The sequence below is a fragment of the Tenrec ecaudatus genome, chromosome 7 (assembly GCF_050624435.1).
Source record: "Tenrec ecaudatus isolate mTenEca1 chromosome 7, mTenEca1.hap1, whole genome shotgun sequence".
In the NCBI taxonomy this organism is placed as follows: Eukaryota; Metazoa; Chordata; class Mammalia; order Afrosoricida; family Tenrecidae; genus Tenrec; species Tenrec ecaudatus.
In genome coordinates, this window is record NC_134536.1 from 9424022 (window position 1) to 9433537 (window position 9516).

General features: G+C 43.5%; 1 pseudogene; it reads left to right on the forward strand.

Annotated features, from left to right (window-relative positions):
- The first annotated feature begins 1152 nt into the window (after window positions 1-1152).
- LOC142453139 (leucine-rich repeat and coiled-coil domain-containing protein 1 pseudogene) lies at window positions 1153-4319 on the forward strand (annotated as a pseudogene).
- Window positions 4320-9516: the final 5197 nt, after the last annotated feature.

Genomic DNA, 9516 nt, shown 5'->3' on the forward strand with positions numbered 1-9516 from the left:
GCAGAGCACACTGCCACATCTTCAATGGGCCATCCAGCCATCTTTCTTTATAGGGACAGATTTCACACTGAATGCTTCTACTAAAAATTCCATGTGACACCTTCCCGGGAGCGCGTCATGGGCCTGTAGAATCAGGTGCTGATCCGCCTTTACCTGGGGTTTGTGAGCTGCCAGGCACTGGCTCTAGGTGCTTGCATGTAACTGCTCATTTAATGCTCACACCACGAAAAAGGGACTCTGACTATCCTCTTCTCACAGGGAGGAAGGCCGGACACAGAAATGATAAATAACTCGCCCAGTGTCATACACAGGAGCCCCAGGCATGCAGTGGTTACAGCGCCTGACTGCAAACCCAGAGGCCGACCTGCCAGCTGCTCCGGAAGAGAAAGATGTGGCAGTGTGTGTCTGTAGCGATTACAACCGTGGGAAAAAAACCTCTGGGACCGTTATTCTCTGTCCTGCAGGGTCGCTACCAGTCCAAATGGCCTTGACAGGTCTGGTTTAGGCTTTAATGTGAGACAGACAGAAAACGACTCAGGATTTGAAGACAGGCAGCCTGGCTCCAGGCTCTCTTGCTTTTAGCCATCACATACTTGGAGGAACTAGACAGTGACACAGTAGGTATTTAAAAGGTTCTAAAAGAGCCCTGGCAGGAGCGCCTAACCTCACTGTGAGAAATTTGAAGCCACCAGCTGCTCCGTGGGAGAAAGAGGCGGCTTTCTACTCCCGCAAAGAGTTACAGTCTCGGAAACCCGCAGGGCACTTCTACCCTGCCCTGTAGCACACTACCGCTCAGAACCAGCTCCACAGCAGTGGGTTGGGTTTGGGTGAAGAGAGCCTGGTAGCTCTGTTGGGTAAGTGTTGGGCTGCTAAGGGTTAGGTCTGTGGTTCAAACCTACCAGCTGCTTCTCTGGATAAAGATGAGGCTGTCTGCACCTGCAAAGATTTGTAGTCTCAGAAACCCTCTAAGTCAGGCTCAGCGTAAGTCAGCATCAACTTGATGGCAGGGGGCTTGGGTTTGTTATTTTCAAGTGTGACATAAGAATCCTTGGCAGCGCTGTGTGGCTAGGTGTTGGGCTGCCAGGTAGGCCCTTCACACCCACTAGCTGCTCTGCAGGAAAAAGATGTGGCAGCCTGGTCCCCAGCAGTGCCATGGGCACAGGGGTGGTGGTGGAAGTCGAACATGAGGACAGCGACAGTCACTGCGGGGGTCTGTACCTCCTAGACAGAGACCTGCAGAGCATATCCATCTTGACGGCAATAATATCCCCGACATAGAAGCTGTGGATTTTATGTGGAATTTACAACATTCAGCTCTGTTGTCTGATCAAGTCACCAAATCAAAGAGCTCGGCGCACTGATAAATCTATGTACTTTGAATTTGCCCTGCTGTTTGATCACAAGAATAGAAGGAATTGAGGAACTAATCCATCTCACTAGACGGAATTTCTCCTACAATCAGATGTCTGATCTTCGGAGCATGATCCCTCTTCATGGAGGTAAGCATGAACTTGCCCTTATCGATCCATAGAGTCATTGTATGCATAGCCTCCATCACTTACAGCAGTGGAAGACAGGACTGAACTTTCTGGCTAATCTTGTCTTGGGGCGGTAAAATGGAGATGGTGTGTTAGTCTGCACCCGATAGGATAAAACTAAAAAGCATACAATTCAATATGCACCACATTCATTTAAACATAACATTCGCTAAGTGAACAAAAAAAATCTCCTATGCCTAATAACTGCAGTTAAGTAACACCTACACCTTAATCCTATGATCCTATGAATATATATTCCCCACCTATGAAAGTTTGTAAGCCAACCACTTCATGCCTTTATTCCCCCATTCTGGGTATCCAATTTCTATATTGCCCACTTACATCACCCCAGTGCTCTGAGGAAACAATCATATTCTTTGATATGAAGAATCTCCATTCCAGTTGGAACTTTGTGAAATCTGCTTTCATAAGCGAAGTCAAATCAGTACAGGCCATCCATAAAGTCGACAGCCATGTGCACCAGTTCACAGACGTGGGTTCTGGTCAACTCAATGTGGGCTGCCTCTCTTAACCTCACCAGGGTGTCCACTGGTTGCCTTGCTTTGAGACCATGGCCCCACACAAATTCTCAACAATCCTAGCCCCCCTTGTGCTAGGTCATGAACTTCAGACCAGTCAACCTGCTCTCGTCTTTTCCTCTAGTTCCTATGAACCAGGTCCATGGGTGTCAGTAGCCAGACTCAACCCATCTCTTTATTGCTGCATTTCTCCCATTTCCACTCAACAAGGGGATCCAGGTGGTCACCTAGCAAGCATCTCAGCCTGCCCACAGGATCCCTTTAACGTTCAGTCCCAGAGAAGAGTTTTCTTCATGGTTCCAGACTTTTTCCAGCTTCTGACAAAAGACCACTAGAGTTCAAACTTGAAATCAAAGAGTTCCTTTTTTTTTTAATCTTCAATCTTGTCCCCAGTCAAGTCTCTTGGAATGAAAATGTCCCGAGTACTCCAAAGCACTGGGTAGGGCTTATCTTTTCAGAGCCACCTGTTTCCTAAATATATCTAAAGATAAAATTAATGGCTAGAGGTAAGTGGGTTTACAAGCTCTATTTTCTTACTTCCCCAAATAATTTTCCAACCATTATATCAGTAAGCAGAAGAAATCAGTATAAACAAAGTAGAATCAGATACTAAACTCAATGCTTAAAACAGTCAAGTTCAACTCCTATTTAGTTTATCTAAATCCTTATCTATTCTATTTATACAAAAATATGGGCATCAAAACAGATCCATGCTTTTGGTCAGTTAGTTTGACCTTCTGTGAGCCCTTTTCCTTAAGCAGCATGGTTTCTGGGAAATTCAAATAGCGATTTCGATCCCTGAGCTCAAAGTATATATTAATCACATTCATTTTTGCCATTTCACACAGGAATAACCAAAAACATTAACCAAACTAAATAATCAAAAGTTTAACTTCCCATATTCTTTTGAGAAAATAACCCAATAAACTACATGGATATCTCTGACTTCTGGCTAGCCAAAGAAGAAACACTACTATGAGACAATCAAGCAAACATCTACTCTCCATTTTTATGATTTGCTTCTCCAGTACCCCACTCCCAAGGTACCAGAATGTGTTAATCTGGGTAGACTAGAGAAACAAATTCATAAACACACATATGTATATAAGGGAGAGGTTTATATACAAGAGGAATTGAAGATTGAGAAAACATTCCAACCCATCCATTCCAAATCCATAAGTCTGATACTAGTCCATATGTCCAATACCAATCTATAAAATCCTCTTCAGACTTATGAAATACATGCAACGACGCTGAATGTAGAAGATCACAGGCCAGTGGGTAGAAAGTTTTTGGATCCAGTGTCACTGGAAACATCTCAGCACTGGCAGGGGGTCTCTGCTTCAGGGTGGGTCCATGTGTCTTATCAGCTGCTCTGTCTCCCAGGGTGTACGAGAAAGAGAGAGAGAGAGGTCTTTTGCCTCCAAGGAGGAAGTATCAGAATTCCCAGAATTCTCAGGAGAAGGCCATGCCCACACAGAAGTCTCACTGGCTATCTCCAGATTGACAGTTTAGACTCCACTCCTACACTCTTAATCCTTAACTTGACACCAGATTAGGTGACTACCACAGATGGTAATCCTGTCTGTCATATGTCAGGGTACAGAACCATCATTCTCCTGCTTGGAATCCTGGACTGCAAAAAACACATTAGGTGAATCGGGAGCCCTGACAGAGCAGAATGGTTACGTGTTGAGCTGCTAACTATGAGGTCGGCAGTTTGAAACCATAGATTTATCTGAGGGAGAAAGGTGAAGCTTTCTGCTCTGAGGAAGAGTTGCAGTCTCAGAAACCCACAGGGGCAGTCCAACCTGTCCCACAGGGTCACTAGGGGTCAAAGACAACTTAGTGGCAGTGAGTTTAGAGTTTTGATTATTTGGAGAAGCAGTAAATTTGGAAATGTGTCCCACCTTCAGTGCTTGGAAGGTGGATAATTCAGTTTCTTTGTATTGCTCCCTAAACACCAATGACGAAGAGGCCATTGAGAGCATGCTGGTAGTGTCCTCAAGTATTCATCTCTTGGATCAGTTTGCTTGCACGCCCACAGATACTGTTTTGACATCCATCAATTCTGGGTGTCCATCTTCTGAGTCAGAAAAATGAATCATGAAAATGGTTTTTGGAATAAGATGACACATCAGAAAATAGATGATCAAATTTGCAGCTTCTCACAGAAACATCTAAGTCTTGAGTAGATAATGTTTCTGAGTAATACATCAGACCAAGAAGAGACCCACCATGACTTCGGAACATAATGCTGAAACATAAAAGAGATGAATAGAAAATGTATTGAAGGTATGATGTTGTTGTTAGGTGCGATCGAGTCCAATGCGACCCTCAGGGACTCTCTGTCCTGAGCCATCCTCACAAATGTTCTTATGCTTGAGCCCCTTGCTGCAGCCTCTGTGACCGTCCATCATGCTGCGGTCATTGAAGGCCTTCCTTTTTCCCGTACCCTCTACTTTACCAAACTTGATGTCCTTCTTTGGTTTTTTTAAACGTTTTATTAGGGGTTCATACAACTCTTATCACAATCCATACATATACATACATCAATTCTGTAAAGCACATCTGTACATTCATTGCCCTCATCGTTTTCAAAGCATTTGCTCTCCACTTAAGCCCTCTGCATCAGCTCCTCTTTTTTCCCCCCTCCCTCCCTGCTCCCCTCTCCCTCATGAGCCCTTGATAATTTATAAATTATTATTTGGTCATATCTTGCCCTGTCCGACGTCTCCCTTCACCGCTTTTCTGTTGTCCATCCCCCAGGGAGGAGGTCACCTGTAGATCCTTGTAATCAGTTCCCCCTTTCCAACCCACTCTCCCTCTACCCTCCCAGTATCGCCCCTCACAATCCTGGTCCTGAAGGTATCATCCGCCCTGGATTCCCTGTGCCTCCGGCTCCTATTTGCACCAGTGTACATCCTCTGCTCTATCCAGACTTGCAAGGTAGAATTCGGATTATGATAGTGGGGGGGGGGTGGGGGAGTGGACATGATGTCCTTCTCCTGGGACTGCTGTCTCCTGACAAATGACCAAGGAATGTAAGATAAGGTCTTGCCACCATTGCCTTAAGGAACACTCTGTCTGTACTTCTTCTAAGACAGATTAGTTTGTTCTTTTAGCAGTCCATGGTACTCTCAATAGTCTCGTCTCCATTAGCACCACAATCCCAACACATTGCTTTTTCTTCAGTCTTCCCTGTTCAATGTCCAACTTCTACATGCAGATGAAGCAATTGAAAATATCATGGTTTGGGGCAGACACACCTTAGTCCGCAAAGTAACATCCTTGCCCTTTTCAACACCCCAAAAGGTCTCATGCAGAACATTTACATAATGCAACTTGTCTTTTGATCTCTTAACTGCTGCTTCTAAGAGCATTGATTGTGGATCCAAGCAAGACCACATCTTTGACAACTTCAACCTTTGCTCCATTTATCATGATGTTACCTATTGGTCCAGTTGTGAGGCATTTAGTCTTCATTACATTGACTGGTAATCCACACTGAAAACTGTAATCCTTGACTCTCATCAGCAAGTGCTTCAAATCCTCCCTGCTTTCAGTAAGCAGGGTTGTGTCAGCTGCATGTCTCAAGTTGTTAATAAGCCTTCTTCCTATCTTACTGCCACATTCTTCTTCATATAATCAAGCTTTGCTGATGATTTGGCTCAGCATATAAATTGAACAAGTATGGTGAGATAATACAACTCTATTGCACACCTTTTCTGATTTTACACCATGCAGCGTTCCCTTGTTCTGCTTGCACAACTGCCTCATGATCCATGTACAAGTTCTGCATGAGCACAATCAAGTGTTCTGCAATTCCCATTCTTCTCAAGGCTATCCATTGTTTGTTATGATCCACACAGTCAAATGCCTCAGCATAGTTAATAAAACACAAGTAAACAGCTTTCTGGTATTCTCTACTTTGAGCCAAGATCCACCTGACATTAGCTGTTTTCCAAATTTCCTGGCAGAGATGAGTGAGTGCTCCCAGTGCTTCATCAGCTTGTTGAAACATTTCAATTGGTCTTCCACCAATTCCTGGAGCCTTGTTTTTAGCCAATGCTTTCAAGCTAGCTCCAACTTCTTCCTTCAGCACCACTGGTTCTTGCTCATATGCCACCTCCTGAGTTGACTGAATATCAACGAGTTGTTTTTGGTACAGTGACTGTGTATTCTTTCCATGTTCTCTGGATGCTTCCTGTATAATTGAGTGTTTTGCCCATAGAATCCTTCAAGATTGTAATCAAGACTTGACATTTTTCTTGATTTCTCTCAGTTTAAGATGTGCTAAATGTGTTCTTGCTTTTAGGTTTTCTAATTTGAGGCCTTTACACATTTCATTATAATGCTTGACTGTTTCCTCGAGCTACCCTTTGAAATTTTCTATTCAGCTCTTTGACTCCATCATTTTTTTCAGTTGGCTTTAGCTACTCTATGATTAAGAGCAAATTTCAAAGTGTCTTCTTTTTAACATCCACTTTGACCTCTTTCTTTCATTTCTTTTCCATGACTTTTTGCTTTCCTCATGAATGATGATTTTGATGTCCTCCCAAAGCTCATCAGGTGTTTGGTCATTAGTGTTCCATGTGTCACATCTGTTCTTGAGATGTTCTTGAAATTCAGGTGGGACAGATTCAAGGTTGTATTTGGGCTCTGGTGGACTTGCTTATATTTTCTTCAGCTTTAACCTTAACTAGCATATGAGCAATTGATGGTCTGTTCCACAATCTGTCCCTGGCCTGGTTTGATCTGCTAATATTGAGCTTCTCTATCATCTCTTCCCACAGATGTGGTCAATTTCTATATATCCCATCTAGAGAAGTTCATGTGCATAGTTGCCTTTTGTGTTGGTTAAAAAAAAAGGTATTTATATTAAAAAAAGGTATTTACTGTGAATCTTGCAAATTTGATCCTGCAATCTCCATCTTTGCTTCTATCACCAAGACCACATTTTCCAACTACTGCTCCTTCCTCTTTGTTTCCAACTTTTGCACTCCAGTCACCAATAACTATCACTGCAACATGTTTGATCTATCTATAACAGAAGAAGATGGTAGAATTCCTCAATTTCTTCATTAATAAATTTTGTGGCTGGTGCATCAATTGAATAAGAGTCGTATTGATTGGATTTCCTTGAAGGCAAATGGATATAATCCTTTCTCGGTCAGTATTGTACTTCGTGATTGATTTTGAAATATCTTTGTGACAAGGACTATAATGCTATTCCTCTTGGTTGTGTTATTCCCGGCATAGTAAATCACATGATTTTCTGATTCAAAATGGCCAATACCGGTGCATTTCAGCTCACCGTTGCCTAGGATATTGATCTTTATTTGTTCCATTTCACTTTAAATCACTTTGGACTTTCCTAAATCCCAAGTTCTGATTGTTGGCACACTTTTGCAGTTGTTTCTTCTTACCTTGAGTGTGCTCCATCAACAAATTGCAATTCTACAGGCTTTACCCCATTCATGTCACGAAGGTCAACGGCACTTCAAGAAAGTAGCGCCACCTCAGTCACATTTCCAGTGCCCTCTGACCCGAAGGCCCTATCCTCTGGAACCATCTCCAACATTGTTCTACTTCCATTCTTTAAGCCTTCAGTATCTGACAATATTTTGAAGCTACGCATAAGGTTTGCAGGGGTGACTTCCTGTGAAGTGAACAGCCAGGTTTTTTTTCATTGTCTGTCCTTAGTCTGGAAGCTCCACTGAGACCTGTTCACTGTGGGTGACCCTGCTGGTGTTTGAAATACCAGTGACACAGCTTCCAGCGTCACGCCAAAACACAAGCCATCCTTAGCACAACAGACAAGTGGTGGCCTGGGAGATCGAACATCCATCTTATCCCCAAACTACTCAAGCCATTAAGCACCATAGAAAAAACACCCCTTTGTAAGTGATAATGGTGAGATTAAACAACTTCACATTAAAGAATTATATGTGAGGTCATCTTTAGTGAACTCTAACAACAAAAGCAAACAATGGAGGGCTGAAATAATTCAAGCAGAAAAAAGTAGCTCTGTTGATCAATTAGAGCAGTGATTCTCAACCCGTGGGTCGCAACCCCTTTGGGGTCATATGACCCTTTCACAGGGTCGCCCAATTCATAACAGTGGCAAATTATAGATATGAAGTAGCAACAAAAATAATTTTATGGTTGGGGAGGTCACCACAACATGAGGAACTGTCTTAAAGGGCCAAGGCATTAGGAAAGTTGGGAACCACTGAACTAGAACAAGGAAGTGGATCTTCCTCTTTAATGACATCTGACCTTATGGTGAAGGAGCAAAAAGCCAAACTTGCCAAGGTTTCTGAATCAAAGCAGGAAACAGCAGCGAAGGTACAGATGAATCAAATGAACGCTTTTGATTGAGGATGACAGACAGCAGAGTATTCAAACAGAACTTCTTAAGCAAGAAAAAGCCCAACCAATCCTCAGAGCTTCGGGACAAAAAGAAAAGTCGGTGGCTGTGCACGAGCTGGCCCCACAGGATGTACCCAGGGTTTTATGCAGAGAACGAATCTCGGTGAAAGGCAAATGAGCACGCTGGTGATTCTGTGAGCATTCAGAGCAACGTCCTGGAGGACCACACGGAGCCCGTCAGGCAATGTAAAGACTGTTTGTGGGAAAGAGATGAAGACATTAGAGCATTAGAAGAGACAGTCTCTGCCATACAAAGATGTGCTCAGAACAACTGGAAGACAAAGCTTAGACATGGTTGTGCATTCCTGTGCATTAGAGAATCATTCCCGGCTTCCGTGCTTGGGAGGTCTCTTTATCTTTTAGGATCTACAGGTGACCTCCTCCCTGGGGGACGGACAACAGAAAAGGGGTGAAGGGAGACGTCGGACAGGGCAAGATATGACAAAATAATAATTTATAAATTATCAAGGGCTCATGAGCGAGGGGGGAGCGGGGAGGGAGGGAGAAAAAAAGAGGACCTGATGCAAAGGGCTTAAGTGAAGAACAAATGCTTTGAAAATGATGAGGGAAAATAGCGTACAGATGTACTGTATACAATTGACGTATATATGAATTGTGATAAGAGTTGTATGAGTCCCTAATAAAATGTTTTTTAAAAAAAATTTTAGGAGGTATCTTTCTACTCTAATGGCCTCCCACCAAGTTTGAGGAGACCTGTGCTGTGTACTTGGTGAAGGCCAGAGTCCTTACTAGGAGGGCCCTTCTCTTGTGCTGGCCCTCAGCAAATGCTCAGGGGCTTTCGAGAAACTTCCTCAGGCCTCTGCCTGGTTCTCACTCCCACCCCCTATATGCTACCATTGTGCACGCTGGTGGAAAGGGGAGCAGGTGGGCGCAGAGTTGTGCGTTGACAGAGTTGTGCTAGCCCCAAGATGGCCCTTAGAAGTTCTTTTGACAGTAGCTAAAGCTCCATGGACCACAGGTTCGTACTCATCTCTGCAGTACAT